Here is a 20,618-nt window from a genome sequence, read left to right as displayed (position 1 = left end):
TAGGATATTCATCGTGATATCAATATGGGGAAAATGTGATAATGTTATTCATTAACGACCAATCAAACTAGTAAGTCATTTGTACTATAATCAGATAGTTCATCTAAAAATGATTTAGGCACGTTCATATATGCGAGAAAAAGCTAACGTTAACTTGATACACTGCAGTAAATTTAAACTGGTTCTAATGCATTGTTTACAGCAGCGGGTATGTGTGACATGATATATCCACAAGATCAGGAACGATAAACGGAGAACAACTATTTCAAAGTTATGCAAAGGCAAAAAAAAAACTATACGTTTTTGGGAGTTGATTTTAATCAACTCTCCTATGCAGTTACTCTGACAAACCGAAAGTGAAACAGTGTTTGGACCAAAGCACAATTCATCGCCGCTGACAAGAATTAGTTCTTGAGAATAATTGATAAAATCGAAATATTGTATGCTAAAGCATTGTTTTTTAAGGAAACATATTATAAATACCTTGAAAATAGTCAGATTTTAAATGCTACGAACAATTTGGATATTTTTTTGTAGTTGTATGTATTCTTACGCCAGAGTTCAATATAGTCTCGTATGTTCAACTCGACGCTCGGCTGTCTAAGTAGATCTCCGACAAGCAAAGAGTCTCTCTTGCTTGTCGGAGATTAACGGCAAGAGCCGACCGTTTGGTTGAACGAGACGAGAGTTCAATATTGCTTGGATCCAGAAATTTTCCAGAAATATTTCTACCACTGATACATAGTCTGATTGAATTTATTCTATCTTTAAACATTACTTAACATGATTCATATGAGGTTTTATCAACATTTTTGTGTCGAAAAAGTCCTAAAATTCATATTTTAAAAATGTGCGTAATTCAAATAAAGATTAGAAACTACCTGTACTTTTCATGCAAAATAGCATATCATATTGATTTTAAAATGAATAACCATATGCATCGATAAAATCAACTCCCGTCAGTTCTTCGGTACTTTGATTTTAACATATTTCTATAACAAGCTTTCTATATTTATAAAAGAAAGTCATAGTGTTTAACACAGGGCGAAAAAATTAAGCAAGTCCTTTAAGGTGACTTAAAGATTGCGTAAAGGTGGTTTAAAGGATATACAATCTTTAAGCCACCTTAAAGTCACAGGTTCTTAATGTCCAAATGTCTCTAAGGCACCTTTAAGCCATCTTTCAGCCACCTTTAAGCATCTTTAGGTGGCATTTACCCTCCCTTTAAGTTGTCTTTACACCATCTTTAAGTACCCTTAAAGTCAAGTTCGATCAAGCTAAACAGATTCATCTCGAATACATAAATTAAATTCAGAAGCTCTTTTATAGGGGTGGAAGGGGGTGATCCGAGTGAAGATACAATTTCCAAGGAGGGGGGGGGGGGTGTTCATGGCGGTTTTAATTGTCGCTCCATTGAACACAGCAGGTGTGTGTGTTGTGTGCACATGTGCACGTCAGGGTTTCTAAAGGCGTTGAAATCTTAGTATGTACGTGTATACGATAAGTCTAGTGAATAAAAGTTTATTTACATTTGTAATTCATTCTCAAAGTATTATTTCCTACCTCTTGGTTTTAAAATTGTTACGCCTACAAATTAAAGATGTATGTAAGAGTAAAATCTAGAGGCTAATTAATTACTGTACCGGTGATTATAGATGGGGGTTTATTATTCAAATATATGTATAAAGGGTAAATATTACACATACCCGGCCGGGTATATCATAAAAGTGTATGTACATGTACATGTATACATCATTTGCAATTGCCACATGCAGTACTACGTCACCGGTAATTGGTAATATTGTTTGTTATAGAATTGATTGTTTAAAAATCATGTATACAATTAAATATTAAAACAAAGCCTATATCACTCAATTTGTTATTCTAGATCTGTTGTGAATGTATAATAATCAATATTATTAAAATCATACATGCTGGAACGGCGCCGTTATCATGGAAACCGTGAAATTGCGCTGAACTATTACCCTAATAGTTTCAATGCATTTAAAAAAATAGTTTCATCTTCTTCCTCGCATTTCATTTAGTTAGGGATTAGGTGAACGTATCTACCCGGTTTAAATTTATCAACTAAGTACAAGTATGCCTAACAGTTTCAATTAGGTATGATATTTTTTTTCAATGAAGACTAACTTCCGTATTTCACTCTAAATACATACATGCATGTAAGTTATAAATGAGATATAATTAATTGTTACAAACTAAATGGAAATCAAAATCTTTCAAGTAAAAAATACACACTCATTACATTTAATTAATAGCCACTGATTTATAAGATATAAAAACCACTAAATGGTATAAGATGCCGTGGCGTAGAGGTTGTGAGGTGGTGCTAGTAGACGAAGGGTCTCGGGTTCCATCCTCGTCATGGGCGTTTTGAAAAAAAAAATTCATTTTATTTTCTAGAGCCAAAACCGTTTTTAAAACATTTTCTGTCATAAAGGTAATACATTTCGTTGGAAGAGTAAGCACAATATTGATTAAAATGAGTTTCTAATGGCTTAAAGGTGGCTTAAAGGTGACTTAAAGATAGTCTTTAATCTACCTATAAGCCATCTTTACGCTTTCTTTTAGTTACCTTTAAGCAACACATATAGCTTGAAGGTGGCTTAATTATCGGCTTTAAGCTAATGTTAAGCACCTTTAAGCTATCTTTAAGGAGAACTTAAAGTTAGCCATTTATCCTGTTAAATTCGTTTCGTATGAAGATCAATTTACATGTTAACACTACACAATTTTATGATGGATTTAAGTAAACATAAGTTAGACATTTCCAAACAAGAAGGGTATTTTCATAAAACTGTTGCTCACAGCGTAATGGTTTTTATTGTGTCATTTTATTAGTGTATTATCACATATCCAAAAAAAAAAAAATTATGGTATTATTTGATCCTCACTGTCAACATTCATTCAATTTCATATTTTAAGACTAATTCTGACCAATAAACGATGTACAAAACCAATTCTTTTAACTTGCACGCAATAAACTTAGAATTATATTATTAAACAACCCTATTCTTTTAGTTGCAATAAAATACGACTTTTGTTGTCAAACATATATAACAAGGCATGTCATTTGGAAGTTAGGGAGTTTTAAAGCAAAAACATTATGTACATTAATAAAAGAACTTTTTGCATTAGTCCATAATTACTTGAAAGAAGAGTCTTTTTCAAAAACTTATCTGCTTATCAACACGCTCGTTGTATTTTTTTTTTTTTTTTGCAGTAAAACCTTCCGAATCAATATGGTTGAATTGTTTGAATTAAAAAGACCAGAACTTAAAATTTACTTTATTTATTTTTATTTTTCCAAATAAATGCAAATGACTATGTAAAATTATATTTCTTCCGTTACGTGTTATTAATATCACGTAAAAGCGATTTTTGAAAGGGATATTAGAAGAAACAGGAAGGGAGCATAATGATTCTGTTTCTGTTACTCACTGGTACTGATCTTTATATGTGATTTAGAATTAAAAAAAAAACAAGAAGAACTATTATAGACCAAATTTTCCGTCACGTATAAACAATCGTACTGTAATAAACCAAATGTAGACCGAGTAAAGAAAATAAAAAAAAATTATGTCATGGTTGGATAATATTTAGTAAAATCTACCCGATTAAAAAGGGGCGGGGGAGCAAAGCGACAAAACTTCTTTCTTAATCGCGTTAAGGGTCTATTGTGAATAACAAAAAAACTGACCTATAGGGGATATGGAATAAAGTGTTTTTTAGAGGCACCCCGGCCCTGGGGTGGAATTTTGCAAAATGGTTGTACATAAACGCAAACAAAGTACATGTGTCGTATATAAGAAAGTAAACTGGAAATAAAATTTGAAGATAATAAAGAAAGAAAAGCGTCCATAATTCATACTGCTCGGACAACGGCTGTGGAACTTTTTTCCAATCACTATACATATTGGGAACTATATAACTTAAGAGTTTACTGTGCATGGCAGAAAATCAAGAAGTGGAACAGAAATTGATATGCGTGTTCAACACTGGCCCTATTGGTCAGTTTTCTTGTTATATATATACAAGTGAGTCTGTACCTAAAAATAAACAGTTTACTTAAGAATCAGGAAATTAAAGTAACTAAATTTAAGGAACATTATAGATATATCTTGAAATACTTTATATTTTCTATTTTCTTCAGGATCACTTATTTGTGTTAGAAGTGCATTAACATGTCTTGTTGTTTTTGTTATTTTTGAAAGTCACTCGATGTGATAACAGTCTGAAAAGAGTGACAGTTGTGATCATCAGTATTTCAACAACAAAAATTAATAAAAATAAACAAATCAATAATATTATCATAATATTTAAAAAGTAAAATAAAGAATATCATGTAGTTTCTGTAATTAGTGTTCCTGTTCATAACACATTCTTCATTATAATAATAAACATCCGAGTTTAGATATGGGTTTTGTCCTAAAAACTGCACATGGCAAGTGAATAAAATTTGAGGATTTTAATCATTCATGTGAAAACATACCAAAAAATACACAGCTCGTTACATCTTTATCTTACGACGATACAGATGTATCAATGTATGTATTTATATACACTGTACCATTCGTTTTCATAAAATGACAAATGACTTTTTCATGTTTTGAATTCTCCTGTTAAAACGTAACAAACTTTTAAATCATTATATACAAGCTACAAACAATGTCAGTCATATAATTTGGTTGTATTTACTAATTGAGATATTTATCATACAATACCTCTATATAATAGAGTGAATTAATTTGATACTTGTCCTTTTAAACTTCCGCAACCGCTCTAATATCGTGGGAAAAGGGCAATGGTTTATGCTTAGGGCAACTAAATCTAATATTTCTGTGTAATACACTTGTAAAATGAGTATAATAAATTTATACAATGCATTAAATATTGCTTAAAAATATTTGAATGGTCGTAATTATTATAGAAAACAATCTTCTCTTTTGTATGTGGTACAACGTACCAAAATAGTTTATTTTAGAGGTCAGAGCCTGTTGATTATTTGACTCTTGAATGTAAGTCATAAATCACAGATAACATATTTTGTGCCTATACAGACGTTTGGATTGAGAATTTAAACTGCTGTGTAATCATATACGACGTGTTAAAAAGACATTGTCATATGGCATTTTTGCATTTTCTTTTTAGCACTGTATATGTTAGCAAACACTTGACCAGGTGTTTTTTCACTAACCAATGCATTTAAAAATCATAGATATAATACAAATGAGCTACTTATAATATATACATTGGATGTTTCACCTATACTTGTGTATTTTTACTATTTCATAACATGTATTACATGCATATATATGCACTAAATAATATGATACATCTTGGTGCAAATAGCCACTATGACATGATACTATACACTTAGAAAAGTAAAGGATAGTAATTTGTAACCGGGCTTTGGTGGACGCTGAAAGTCCGAGCTGAAGGCAGGCCAATCGCCAATGTTACTATAAATAGCCCATCTTAAAAAAAAAGTGTCAAAGTAAAAGCTTCCGCTATACCAACTTTTCAACAGAGAGTCATGTTTTGTCAAATCTGTTGCCACACCGGAATTAAATCAAAGTACTGAAGTACTGAAATCCGGGTTCTTTTTGGTGTGTCTTTAGGCATATTGTGTAGTAAAGACTGAAAATCTCTCTCTCTCTCTCTCTCTCTCTCTCTCTCTCTCTCTCTCTCTCTCATGCTTTTAATGTCGGCAAAGCGTTAGAGAGCGACCAAATTTTGTAAGCGGCTATAAACAAAAAATATGTCTGTCTAGTAGAAGTTAAAAAGTTCAACAGTTGCTGCCTTGAATTTTGCAACAAGCATTATATATTCAATCCCCATTTCTTCATCGCGCAGCAAAGTAGTTCATGGAAATTCATGCGCATTGTATGTGTCCAAAATGCACTCTAATGTTTTAAAAACACGTTATTAATAAGAAAACTAAAAAAGACAGACAATTCATTCGAAATTTAAAAAAAGAAACAAAAAGCCAACACTTTTGACAAAACATGGCTCTTTGTGTAACTATTTGGTATAGCGGAAGCTTTACCTTGACGCTGTTTGGTTTCTTGTTTACCTTTGAAGTTGTGCTATTTATAGTAACATTGGCGATTTGCCTGCCTATAGCCAGGACTCTTCTTTCAGCAGAGCCCGGCTAAAAAGTAGAACGTACATGTATTTGCAGATAACGTTACTTTAGTGAAGCTGTTGAAGAGTACCAGTTTATCTTTAGATGCAGGTGTCACAACAGTATTAATTTCCGCTATATATTCTTACCAAAATTACTCACCTTTAGTCTCACCTCAGTCACTCAAATCAAACTTGTCAGATGTTTCCCGTTCACATCATGTAGTACTATTCTTACTAAACATTTAGGTACCATAAAATACATACCAGTCCAGCAAGGCATCAAAGTTTGTTTACATCAAAGTCACATAGGTGCTTTATTGCCATGTTATGGGCCTGTTCACTCACTCCTGAAATAAAATTTAGAAAAAAATATTTACAGGGCACAATTTTTCTTTCACTCCAGTTTTGAATGAAAATACATGTGTTGTTTTATATCTCAGAAAAAATCTGGGCACTTACCTCTCTAGTAAACCCCTGCAATCAAGGGAAAAACTCTGGAATTATTTGGGGTCCGCCATGTTTTGACGTGAACCTCTAGTGAAATACTTTTATGACACCTAGACGCCCTTTCGTACAAAACGTGCAGAACTAATGCGTCAAAATCTGGTAATTTCCTGGTCTTAACCACCAAATGTTTAATTAAAGTACAACTTATGTCAGTATATTTTTCTATTTGAAGAAGATTTCAGTTCTCCTTTCCCATGGACAATGCCCTGATGAGACTTGTTTAAACAGAATTGCAATGCGTCTTTGCTCGATATATTTGAATATATATTCCCGAGTACTGAAAGCTAGAAGATTTGGATATATCAGTTTTTAACAACACTAACACATTGTCCATTTCCACTGGTGAGTGTAAAGCCGATATTCGTACCATCTGGTAATATAACCCAATCAAATATCCCAAATTCTCGCTTAAAACCTTTCCGTTACTCGACTTAATGTATACCCCCCCCCCCCCCCCCACACACACACGCAAGTAAAAAAAGCTACCCGTAAGATATACTATTTTTTAATCACAGTGTATTCGTGCAGGATTCACACATTCTTTTTCATTTAAAATTGCACACATTTTTGTCACCGTGACATGTTCCGTCACATGATAAATTTCCTCGCAAACACAGTTGTTGTCTCGAATAGCAGATATTAGCGATGTTCTTAAAACTGTTTGGGCATAGTTTTCGACGAATTCATATTCATTGAAGAGAGAACGGCTTTTACATGTATTTGGTTACCGTGTACACATTTCTAGGTATATTTTAAATCATGTATATAGATTTAACAACTTAACAAAATTTCAATATACCATTTAATTAAAACCAATAACATGATTTGGTTGAAAGTCAACGTTAAAATACGCGTGTTCGATTTTACCGTAAAAAAATATACATCGGGCTCCATGCATGTCAATTAAGGAACGGCAATAGCTGGACACAGTAGGGGCGGTGTATTTTCCTCAAATCTTTGATTTTATTGGCTTGGGTTCTGCTCTGCTCCGCTCCGCCCATTCTACATGACGATGATTTCTCTTCATATGATCTTACTATTACTTAAAAATAATAAACCGACATGTTAATTGGTATTTTCCCATCAATGAAAATCCCTATATGTGCCCATATGACATGTTTTATTTTCTCGATATACGTACCATAATTTGATTATATGGGTACCAGCTTCTATCTTATTATTATTATAATAGTTTGGGTGTTCTTATTTTCATTAAACTGTGCGGTTTTGAGACGTTAAATGCATTTGTATTATATATTGTTTTGTTATCGATATCCCCTAGCAATAGTTTGTTGAAAACTTAGGCATATACTTCATAGTAATGGAAAAAAAATATTCAAATTGTCAATATATCATACAACATTAATGTCATTGTTGAAAAAAAAATTGGAGTTGATATACGCTAAATACTTAACCTCGTTTCTGGCAACACTTTTCTTTCGCAAAAATTTAGAAACAATAATAGATGAATCGCATGTAAGTAAATAATTGAAAAGAAATTCAGATGTTTTAAAATGACAAATACGTTGTGAATTAACTGGTTCATGCTTTATCATCACAACTGAATTCATTATTAACGGTAACATTTTTGAAATACATTCATTAATTTGTTTATTGTTTCATTCGTTATTATTTCTCTTTCTGTAATGTATTTTATTTTTTTAAAAGTCGTTTTCAATTTTGGTAAATAATATGAATGACTCTGCATATCTGTATATTTGAATTGTGTTGAATTGTGTGTGAATTTTGTATTGTTCAAGTTCATTGAATATTGAAAATATAACTGACGTGAAATTTGGTAATATGATAATTATATACATGTGCAATGTAATATAATTTAAATCACATCAATTTCTTATTTTTCGTCTATAGTTTTAATTTTTTTATGTTTTTTACGAAATACAATGAAATATTATTTCTTTTAAGATATTATTTTACATGAAAGCATTTTGGATTTTTTTTTTTTTGGTAAAAACAGTTAGTCGATTTAAAGATCTCTGATCAATAGCACCCCTAAACAAAAACAAAGAGGTATGAAACTATTCCTTTACACTTACATTTCTTTTAAGAGGGCTCGATGATTGTCTCCATTTTTTAGACTGTATTGATCTCTTTTAAAAGGATAGCTCCAAATGAGAATACAGGATAATGCCCATATTTAAAGGTAAAATATAAACTTGTTCTTTACTAATCAGTAGTTTATAGCTAAAGAGATAACACATCATATCTTAAAATTTAAAGAAGGTATTGATTAGGTTTATTCTGATTTTCAATACATGTTGTCGACTCCCTTGTATACAATGCATACATGTAGGTACATGTACATGTAATTTACATTGTACGTGTAAAAATATCTCTGTAAGTATACATTTGAAGATTATGACAACGTATTTGAAGTTTGCGGAAAGTTGTATGGTTCGAAGCAAGGTTTAGAAAAAGATTGAATTTAGGAGCACAAAAAGCAGTTTATTAAGTTCCACCGATTAACTTTTTTTTAAGGAAAGAAACGATTATGATTCATAGTCCTGAAAAATCTGACAGGACTAAAATTTTCAACCCGTGTTTATCGATTGGTCGAAACCTAAATCGACTCAAGAAAAATCCAAATAGTTCTATGGTAAAGTTATAAAACATTTTTAATGGAAAAAATATGTAAACATAACTCAACTTAGTATACTTATAGCATACTTTTAATGCATTAAAAACAGCACAATATTTAAACAACGCCGCTGACATGTGAAAGGAAGAAGGAAGTATTATTTGTTTTAATTTTCATAACTTTTAAATAAGAGAATTCCCTGTGTACACATTTACCAAAACCTGGAATCGTGAATGAAATAACGAGACATCATGAATAATGACGTTGAAAGATGTTTGTAATAATTCTAACGATATCAACCGTCTACATTACCTGTAAAGCAACTGTAACACCTTTAGCATGTGAAAGGTATGATTTATAAGACTTTATGATTAACACAACGTTTACGCAAGTTATTTGTACATGTGCATACTTGTAAGTACACATTAATATTTCCACGGTAATTATAATATATTAATTTATTAATTGTCCATTGTAACAATTTGTTACACAATATACATTGTAGTTCCACATACTTTTAAGTAATTTCAGGGGATGTTGTCCAGATACCGTGTGGAATAATAAAACCCAAACGTGTGAAGGTATGGCCTTTTCTGTTCTAAGTAATTTGCCTAATGATAGTGAAAAAAAATAAGGAGACATGTATCAATAGTCAATATAAAATAGATTATTTGGCGAGTACATATCCTGGTAATATACGTTCAAGTTTTAATTAATGTTGTTGATTTTTGAGCATGTATGGACGGATACCACGGAGAAAATTGTTCCATACCATGTCCTCATCCATTTTTTGGAAAAGAATGCCAAATGAAATGTAACTGTTCGGAGGACCTGTGTGATATTTCTAAAGGTTGTCCGATTGAAACCACAGGTATATATCTTATAAGCACTTTACTATTGTTAGTAATTGATACATCCAATGGCAAATGCAGGTTTTTGCATGTAGTTATCTAAAAGAGGTATCTTCAATTTTTCTGCAGAAAATACGTTTTTTACAGTAAGATTTATAATAAAGGACTATATTTGGTATGGTCAAATATCAAGTTACTTTTAACTTTTAACTTAAGCCATTGGAAAACATCAATATTTTGCTACACAACATCAATTTATACCCCCAAAAAAGACAATCTTTATGACGTCATTTCTACATCATGACATCACGGTGATGGTAATCTTCTGCACACTTATTCTCAATAATACTTCAACAGTTTTCCACCTTATTTTAAAATATCTTTATGAAACTTTTAATTTAGGGGGCAAAAAATGTATAATGCCGCACATAGTCCCTTGCTATTCAAAAAAGAATATCATTGATACGTTTAAAAAAGAAATAAATGCTTTTCAAATAAAAACAATTTGTAGTCTATATCAGTAAAGGTAGTAAATGAATATTGTTATAATTCTTATTTTCAAACAAATTGTTTGATGTAATTTTTCTTCTAATGTAACAATGTATATGTATCCATAATGCTGCTATCGTGAAAGTTGACAACACAATTCTATCCTATTATATCCTATATCCTTTATCCCGCATGTTATCCTGCAAATAGGTTCTATACTATCCTATCCCATAGCATCCAAAAACATGTATAGGAATGAAACTTAAATAAAACGAAATCTGAGAACAAATAATTTTATAAAATATTCCAGTTATCAAAATGAATAATTAAAAATAAAAAAAAACTTTTTTTTAAAACGGGATAACTTTACATGTGTAATGGATAAATTAAATCGTACAGGTATTGTACATAATAACGTAAACAAACAAGTAGATTTTTGTATTTTCAAGATTTGTGTAGTAACAACAGAGCAATAACTTTGATGTATTTATTTAACTATTGTTTAAAAGTCACATTTTTATCAAATTATTTTTCTTATCATATTATAACCGAGTGAAATTATCGATAATTGACTGATTTGTTCGGTGACTTATTTAAAGTTAACACGATCTGAAAACTTTAATATCTTAAGGAATCATTAAAAAGATCGCACATGTAGGTAAACCATTCGAAGTTTTGTTTTATTTTAAATATAGATTCATAAACATTTATAGTTAGCTAACTTGATTTGTTCAGTTTAATATCGGACATGGAGGATATCTATATTGTGTGTATAATTTTTGCTTTATCCAACGAGTTGAAATGGTGTACATGTATATATTCGCGAGGCTTGCCGATCGAATATAATCAATTCAACGAGTTGGATAAAACATACAATTTGATTTTTTATTATGAAGCTTTTAAGACAGCCCCTTATATGATCGATTTTTCCCCCAAAGATTTAAAAAGATAATGCAACGCTGTGTTATGCTTTAATTGTGACCTTGCTCAATACAATTTAGTAAGTCATTTCGGAAATAACTCTTACTGAATTAATGAAAAGTTTTACTTAAATAAACCTTAAAATAATTTTTAGCTCTAAATATTTTTCCTCAGAGCTTATTCACCTGATTAAATGGAAATACTGATCAGAAAACTTGAATAATCTAGTTTGTTGACATACTTAGTGTTGCAAATGCTCGTTAGTTTGAATTGACTCGAACGAGGAACAGTTGTTGATGTTTCATAAAATAAACATTAGCCTATCAATTCACAATTTAAAGTATTGAAAAAGAATTCTTACTTGTGGTGGAATAAAAATCTTAACAAGACATTCGGTAAGTTTTTGTTTATAAATACAATAAAAGCGTTCTGTTTAAAGTGTTTCATAGCGTCGTCAGATTGAACTCCATTGATAGCTAACGTGATTTGTAGTTTTATAAACTGCACAGTGGCGTCGGGAGCAAATATATAGTTGGGGGGAGGTAAACTTATCAAAAATCTTGACAAGCCAAAAAAGAAGTCTTTTATTACGGTTATGTATAACTTTGCCAAAAAGGGGAGGGGGCTAAGCCATACCCCCCCCCCCCGCCCCCATTCCCACCCCGGGTTCCAACGCCTATACGCCTACAACCTACTCATTGATCGGGTTATGCCCTTCATTATGTATTAATTTTCTATTTTCTATTAATTTTTGGTGGTAGATATAGTGAGGTTGAAAGTACTTGCAAATCTTCGAAAATAGGTTACTGAAGTGTTGAAACGAGGGGCCGTGTAAAAAAAAGGGAGAAAATAAAGAAAGTTCTCTTGGCATAGAAGTATTTGAGGATAATTTTGTTTTTCATATTTTAGTTCTTTCAAGACAGGGTCAATGCGTTTCACAATAAAGTCCTTTCATATCCAATTATTCACTATAATAACATTATAAAAATAAATAAATCGCAAATTCACTTATAGCACATGCAGTTTGTTTATTTCTTTATATGTTCGTTAAACAGAAAAATATAAAATTTATTCGTTACATTGCAAGAAAAACATATACGCTGGATTAAAGCTATGTAAGATTATGGCTTTCAGTCGACAATCTTGCGAAATGGTTTTGAAAATATCTGTTTGCAGCTAATTTTGATGGAGTCTTTTAATTTTTTTTTAAATTTTTTTTTTAATTTTTTTTGCCAAATATAATAATATCTAATTAAATCACAAGTGAATGAAAGAAGAATGTGTATCGTACATTTAGTGAACATGTAATCTCAAAGCCCCTTACATTTTGAAATACAAATGTACATCTATTAACACGGGGATGATTTAAATAATTGACAATTGGCTTCTGAAATGTTTTCAGTATTTATAACAATGATTGCGATATACACTGGCTGCACAGATGTACTAACGCAATTATTTTGTGGAAGGGTGGGTAAATGTTTCTTAAATTAGCATTATACAAAGTTGTATATCAACTGTTGAATACTTTTAGATATTCATTTGATATTGATCATTTTAATGGGTATTGGCTGGGGTTTTTTTTCAATTTGCTATGCATTTCTTTGTGAATAAAATACTTCAACCTTGTAATATATTCCTAATTGCAGTTATTACAAAGGTTTCTGAGCGGAATAATCGAACTGAATTATGTAAACGTACATTAACGTTAATAAGAACAGGATAAATATGTTTGTTGGTCCAAATTTTGAAGATGCAATAACAATCAAATTTACGTCTCACAGTACGCATGTAATTTTGTTTTAAATTCTGATAAAAACACGTAATGATGCATGATGTTTTCAATCAGTAGATTAAAAAAATCATCATATCCCTTCCTTAAAACATATTTAGTTTATGTGATTTTTAAAACGATTAATATATTATAATGTGCGAAAATGTACTTACATGTAGACCTCAAAATGGTCATCAGGTAATATTCATATCTAATAAGGACAAATAAAATGTTACATTTTCCTTAATTTTCTAGCATGTATGCCAGGTTACAATGGAGCCACATGCGCAAAACCATGTCCTTATCCTTATTACGGAAACCAATGTCAACACGAATGCACGTGTATCAAGAACTTGTGTGATGTTACTTTAGGATGCCATTATGTAACCAGTCAGAGAGGTATTTTCTCTTTTGTATATATTTGACACATAAAAGGATGCATTCGTTAGATTACGATACTTTTGTGAATTAAATTGAGTATGATATGTACTTGATATCAAATAAACGACAAAGTAAATGCCATACTGTATTATTATAAGTGTAATTCTTTACTTTTAAGGCATATGATATATACGTTGTCTCTGCTTGTTTAAGTTAGAAAAATGTTGTAGAAAGACCTCCAATGTCAAGAAAGATTGTCTTAATTAAGCCGAGACTGAGTGTTAATAAAAGGCAACAACAGACACAACATCTTTACAATGGTATAATTACAAAAAATCATTTGTGTATAATTATAATTCTACTACTGTTAATGCCGAGGTCAAAGAGATGCCGCGGACATTACTCAATATATCACGACCGTCATCAATAAATTATCAGAATTTTAAATACATATTAAACTCGAGTTTATCATGAGTGTTTAACTTAAAAACTTGCTCTTTATAAAAAATTGATAACAAGGGTTAGTGTCACTAGAGCGATGAGTATTCCCTTTAATTTATTTTTTTTATAATTGCAGCTGTCCCAAGACCTTCCCCAACCCTTTTTCACGCTTGTTCGTCCAAATTAAAAAGACAAAGTAATATGTTAATCTAAATTAATAAAAAAAAAAATCATCCATAATTTAACTGTGTATTTCATTCATCGAAAAAAAAAAAATAAAAAAAATAATAAAAGTTCTCACTTTTCTACAGTGCTGCTATCCTGAAAGTTGACAAGGATAGGATAGGATAGGATGCAGGATGCACGATACATGATAGGAATATAAAAGTTAAGTTCTATCCTATCCTATCCTATCCTATCCTGCATCCTGTAGCCAATCAGATTCGAGTATAAATTTCAGAGTTATTTTGCGAAACGAAAATTGGCTAAACAATGTATTTTCAATGTAAATTTAATACGTTTTACAAGTTAAACCATTTAATAATTATTATTATATCAAGAACGCTGTGCATAACGTTAATGCGCGCTAAAATGTCGGCGCTACATCTTTGTCAATTCGTACGCAAGTACGGAGTTACTGTGAGAATTCGTTGCAACATTTGACAACGTCAAAAAGATATTTCTGTATTTACTTCATTTAAAGTCTGCAAATTAGTAAAAGCTTGATTTTATAAACGACTAATTTGGCATTTTAAAAGATAAACATGTATACAAGAATCAGACATTGATTCACGTTTAATATAATTTCTTCGATGCCCAATAACAGGGACGCATATTTCTGTCCGATATTAACCTGAACATATCGAATTAATAAATGTTAGCTAGCTATAAATGCTTAAGAATTTATACTTTTAAAATAACTCCAAGTGGTTTAACTATAAACGATATAAACTTCCTAAAGGAATTATTTATTTTCAGATCGTGTTTACATTTATCGCCGAACGAATCGCTCGAATAATGATAATTACGCTCAGTTATATGTGATAAGAAAATAATTTGATAAAAATATATGACTAAACAGTTCCTCAATAAGTGCATAGAAGTTATTTATCTGTTTTTTATGCATAAATATAATTAAATCAAAAATCTAATCGCTTACCTGTTTGTTTACGTTATTGTGTCCATCCCACGTACGATTTAACTTAACCGTAGCACAGGTAAGTAAGTTATCCCGCTCGATGAAGATTCGGTTTTAAGATTTAATCATTCATTTTGAGTACTTCATTAATTGATAAAATCATTTTATTTTTAAATTTCGTTTCATTTAACTTGCATTCCTATATTTTGAAAGTATGGGATAGGATAGGATAGGATAGAACTTATTTGCAGGATAGGATGCAGGATACAGGATATAGGATAGGATAGGATAGTTTTGTCAACTTTCACGATAGCAGCACTGTACGTGTGTAATTTTTACATGGAAAAAAAGTTTTCTGCATTATTTCATATATAAGTATATATCAAACCCAAATGAATAAACAAACTGTATTCTTGTGACTTGTGCTACATTTTACTGAAGATGTCCACAAATAATCATAAATGCACTTCAGAATTATGCAATATGTATGTGTGTATGTATGTATGTATGTATGTATGTATGTATGTATGTATGTATGTATGTATGTATGTATGTATGTATGTATGTATGTATGTATGTATGTATGTATGTATGTATGTATAAACCTGCATGTCGTCACAGAACAGTGTCCCTTCCCTATTAAGTCGTTTGTTTTTATTTTTTGCACTTTAGATTACTAGTAAGTGATCTATGTGTTGTTGCTTTTTTTCTTAATTCGAAAATATACTTTGCCTAAAAAGAACTTTGTCGAAGGTACTCAGAACAATATACATTAGAACATTATGACGGAAAGTGTACAATGAGTTCACCATGTATCTTACACATATCTTGGATCTATAAGCTTTTCTGCATGTAAGCTCCAGTAAATATTTGAAGAGGATCGATGTCAGATGCATTACCATGGTGAGTTTGATTAACTGAAAATATGTGGCAAAAAACAAATCATTGTTTCCATTGTAGAATCTGGTCTAAAGCTATCCCAACAAGTGTGATAGTAAGAATCTTAAACATTTTTAGAGATTGCGTAGTTTGTGATTTTAATCATTAAACAAAAAAAAACCCCCCAAAAAAAACAGGCAAATAAACATAACCACATAGTTAAAAAAGAGAATATTCTTTAAAAATCGTCTAATTATTATTAAGTATTAACATCAATTCTCTGTAAATACAAAAAATACATGCCACTCACTATCATGGAATTCAATTTTATCTCTCTGACTTGAAAGAATGTTACATATGAAGAATCTTTGTGGGTATATTTTTGACAGTTCATACTCAATTTCCATAGCAACGACATTGAAACATTTTGCTTCTGGCCAAATGACTCGTAGAGTACTATTTTATAAGGAACTCGTATGCTTCCTAAATGCATGAAGATTTGATCATGTCAATGGTTTAATTTTATGAGCAAATAAGCATTGTAATTGTACATATAAATTGATTTCAGTGAAATGTACAGATAACAATACCATCGGTTTGTGTTTCATATATTTAGCTTATAAAATTCTGAAAACAGGCACATCAAATAATATCAATTTAATTTGAAGCAGGCAATTGAAAGTTGGAATAAACTTTTTTTAATACCTTGGTCTAATAAATACAACCAAAATTGGCTTGGGTATCTTCACTGGCTTTCACATACAACTATTTTAAGTTATCGCTTTACCACAAAATCCAACTTAGAGTTATTTCCCTTTGTTGACTCTTCTGTATTGAAGCACGAAAAAGACGTCACAACAACATAGCAAAAGCAGACGTTGGAAAAACATAGTTTAAATGAGCTGGAGAAAGAATGTGATTTAAGTTTTTACTGTATTTAGAGTAAGTCTCTAATGAATAGGTGAATATGAAATGAACATTGCTTTATTGGGATTTAGCTTATTACCGACCTGTGCTGTATTCAAAACTGTTGTAAACATGTGACTGTTTTGTACATTTAAAACACTCTTGATCAAATGAAACGGACAGAGATTTCCTCTACTTAAGTTTCGGTAATCCGACAAAGGAATCCAGCTATCAAACAAGGAAGCTAATGAGCTACCAGCCTGCAACACTTATATAAGAATGCAATACAACTAAACACTCCCACCCACCCCGGACTGATGGTGTGGAAGATGGAAAGAATCGCAGTGAGTACTCTTCCAGAGGGTCTACACATGATGAGCATAGTTCTGAAGATATACTTTTTCGTAACCATAGCCATTACATAAATCCATCATTGCCATGCATTGTATGTGAAAATCAGATCTGATGTCAGTAATGTGGTTTAATTAAATTGACCAACATTTCCTGGAATATGTATTTTTTAAATTCCAGACCTATATCCCCATTATGTAGGATTAACTCATTTTGAGAACCCTCATGAACAAGTGAAAAAATAGGATTACAAAAAGGCAGTCTATGGAGATAAAATGTAGTCCATAGCAGTCCTTATTCCAATTGTTCATGGTATGTATATTCACATCCAAATCAAATAATTTTTAACCAATCTTATAGTCTGTTCCAGCTTCCATCACTTGTTAATTTCCTCAACGAATACACCTCAGGTCTACATGTACAGAGTAAATTTAAAAAAATCAGGCATCAGATTCTTCTGGCAAACAAAATTACCCCCCCCCCCCCAAAAAAAAAAAAACACCCTCTCCAATTAACAGTATCACCCAAGTTCTTCATGTAACTTGCAATGGAAAATTTCAGTGCATGGTTTTTATTTTTTTTTAATTGATAATTTTAGGCTATCTGAATATTGATACTTATAGTAATAGAAAATACCCCCTCCCAAAAAAAAAATGTTTTCACCTTTTTAATATGTATACTACTTTTTCATCATGTTATATTTAACTTGTTTTGGTTTCTTTCTTTTCTTTCTTTTTTTTTTTTTTTTTTTTTTTTGCTGATTTGAGCCATCTTAATTACGCAAACAGTGATGGAAATACAATTTGGAACAAACTACTTAATTTAGATTATTATATCATGATATACATATAAAGTTAACAGCATTAAAGTAAATGTAAAGGAAAAGGTAATTTGGGAATGTTTAAAATGTTCCATTTTATTATTAATTTGCCGTAAATATATTAAAATACAATTGAAGGATTATGTGCATGCTGCAGAAATAAACGAATGCGGCTTTTATCATCAAAACATAGTCTGTTAAAAGGAAGATGAAGAGCAGAGAATGTTAGTTGATGATTTTAATCAAAATTACAAGTAATCAAAAAGTTATGTCAAATGAAGATATTAAAATCAGCTGATCGTATATTATCTATCACGCAGGGCTCAACAGTACATGTGACACTTGTCCAGTTGCTGTGTCCAGTTGATTTGTATTTGGACAAATCAATCTACACAAACACTTCTCTGGTTTACAATTTATTTTTCTCTAACAATTATGATATGATAATAGACCTCATAAAATATCATGAAGAATTAAACTTTTTTCTTCACTGTACTGGAACAGAAAGAAGATCAGATCAATCTTTAAGTATAAAAAAAGAATTATGAAATTTCTGTGAAGGTTGAAAACCTATATCCAAACTATATAGTAGCTAAGTTAATACTGAAATAAATGTACTAAATCTATTTTTCAGTGTCATATCACTAGAACACACTAGCAAATTGAGAAGAATATTCTTCTCTGGAGTGATATATACAAAAGTAAGATTTATTTTTGTTAACCTTAATATTTTTTTCAAATATAAAGAAGATTTTTTTATACTGACCCAGTACTGATATATACTGCATTTGATAACAACAACAATAAAGATAATTTTAATGAAATATTTTGTGACAGTAAATAATGTGGGGACCAACCATGCTCTTATCAATTTCTTTCATTTATTTTAAATGCCATTCATTATTTTCCATACTTTTTAATGACAAATTACAATTTATGATAACATTTACACAATTAAGCAACTTGCCCGAAGAACAGTTTATTATTTTAGTTAATGTTGAGCCCTGTAATGCTATATCTAATTCAGTTGCAGCTGTTAATTGGTGCATGCATCTATAGACTAGTGAAAAAAACATTAACAAGCATTCTGAGAGTATTGCATAAGCAATACACGTCCCCTACCGGTTTGAGGAAATTGTGAAAACAATGCACTGTTATGCAGAATATCGAACCCGAACATTAAAAAATTGGAACATAAAAAAATAATGTTCTCGAAAATATGTCAATCAGACGCTACAAAAGTGTAACGTGATCTGTAGTTTGACATTTTGAAGCTGTTCAGCAAATTTTATATTATTCCTCATACGCATAAAGACAAAAGTGTGGAAAACTGAAGTGGGACAGACAGACGGACGGACAGACGGACAGTCAGACGGACAGACGGACTGACGGACGAAGAGGAAAGCTAAAGTCCCTTCTGGTGAAGCCGGTTGGGGACTAATAAATATAACTTGAGATATTGATTAAAAGCCATTTCCTCTTTTTCACTTTCTAAAATTTTTACATGTAAAACATAAACACATCAGGAATTTTTTCTTACTTAGAAAAAAAACAACTTTCAGTCACATTTGAACATGTCTGTTGTGGTATTTTATGCGTAATACATACATGTAAATGATTTTATTTAATGATCCATACATTTATTATTTTACTTTTTCAACATTGTAGAGTGTTGAGGAAAATGATCAGAACAGACCAGTGAATACCCAGACCAGCAAGACAGTCAGACATACAATGCTAGATTAACAAATAATGAGCAAGCTGAACTTGCTAAAATATTGAGGAATTCAATATTAATTAACTGTCACTTTGTTGTGTATCTTTGTTTTATTTTCATGATTTTGAATATATTTTGAATAATTATTTGAAGAATTATTCATTAGTTTTTAAGTAAGTGTTGATTTTTTTTTCTGGAGTTTCATTGAAAAAATATATCATTTTCCCCTTGTGTTTATATTTGGAGTTATCTGCCCTTGATCATACAAAAACATGACTTTAAGCCGTCTTAAAGTGTTGAAAATCATAAATGTTGTTATCTATTCAAACAGTTAATCTATTTCATTAATGGAAAATATCTAAAAACAAAATTTCATGCTATCATTATTTGTTAAGACTCATTTGATAAGATTTTTTTTTTGCTTGCACTTATCTGCCCATTGCAAAAAATATATAGAAACAATTCTTATAAAGCCAAATTTAATTATCCGGATACATTGAATTTAATATTTTGAAACATTTTATCAGTTTCTCATTTACTTAAGCAGAAAAAGTATTTTTAAAGGAGTTTAATGATCAACTTATTGATAAAAAAATATTTTATAAACTTTTTAGGGGGATCGGAAGGTGTCAAATTACAGATGTTGGAAGTAAAATAAAAAAAAAAAAAAACAAGAACATACTCGCTCTGCTTT

General features: G+C 30.8%; 1 long non-coding RNA gene across 1 annotated transcript; it reads left to right on the top strand.

The window, feature by feature from the left end:
- The first annotated feature begins 9,259 nt into the window (after positions 1-9,259).
- Positions 9,260-20,316, top strand: LOC117691085 (uncharacterized). Its single transcript, XR_010709315.1, has 6 exons — positions 9,260-9,604; positions 9,779-9,837; positions 9,990-10,127; positions 13,547-13,690; positions 17,568-17,699; positions 19,876-20,316. It is a non-coding gene; the product is annotated as an uncharacterized lncRNA (long non-coding RNA).
- The last annotated feature ends 302 nt before the right edge of the window (positions 20,317-20,618 follow it).

Source organism: Magallana gigas, chromosome 9 (assembly GCF_963853765.1).
Source record: "Magallana gigas chromosome 9, xbMagGiga1.1, whole genome shotgun sequence".
NCBI lineage: Eukaryota > Metazoa > Mollusca > Bivalvia > Ostreida > Ostreidae > Magallana > Magallana gigas.
The sequence above is the reverse complement of the archived record's forward strand: the minus strand, read 5'-3'. Positions and strand labels throughout refer to the sequence as shown.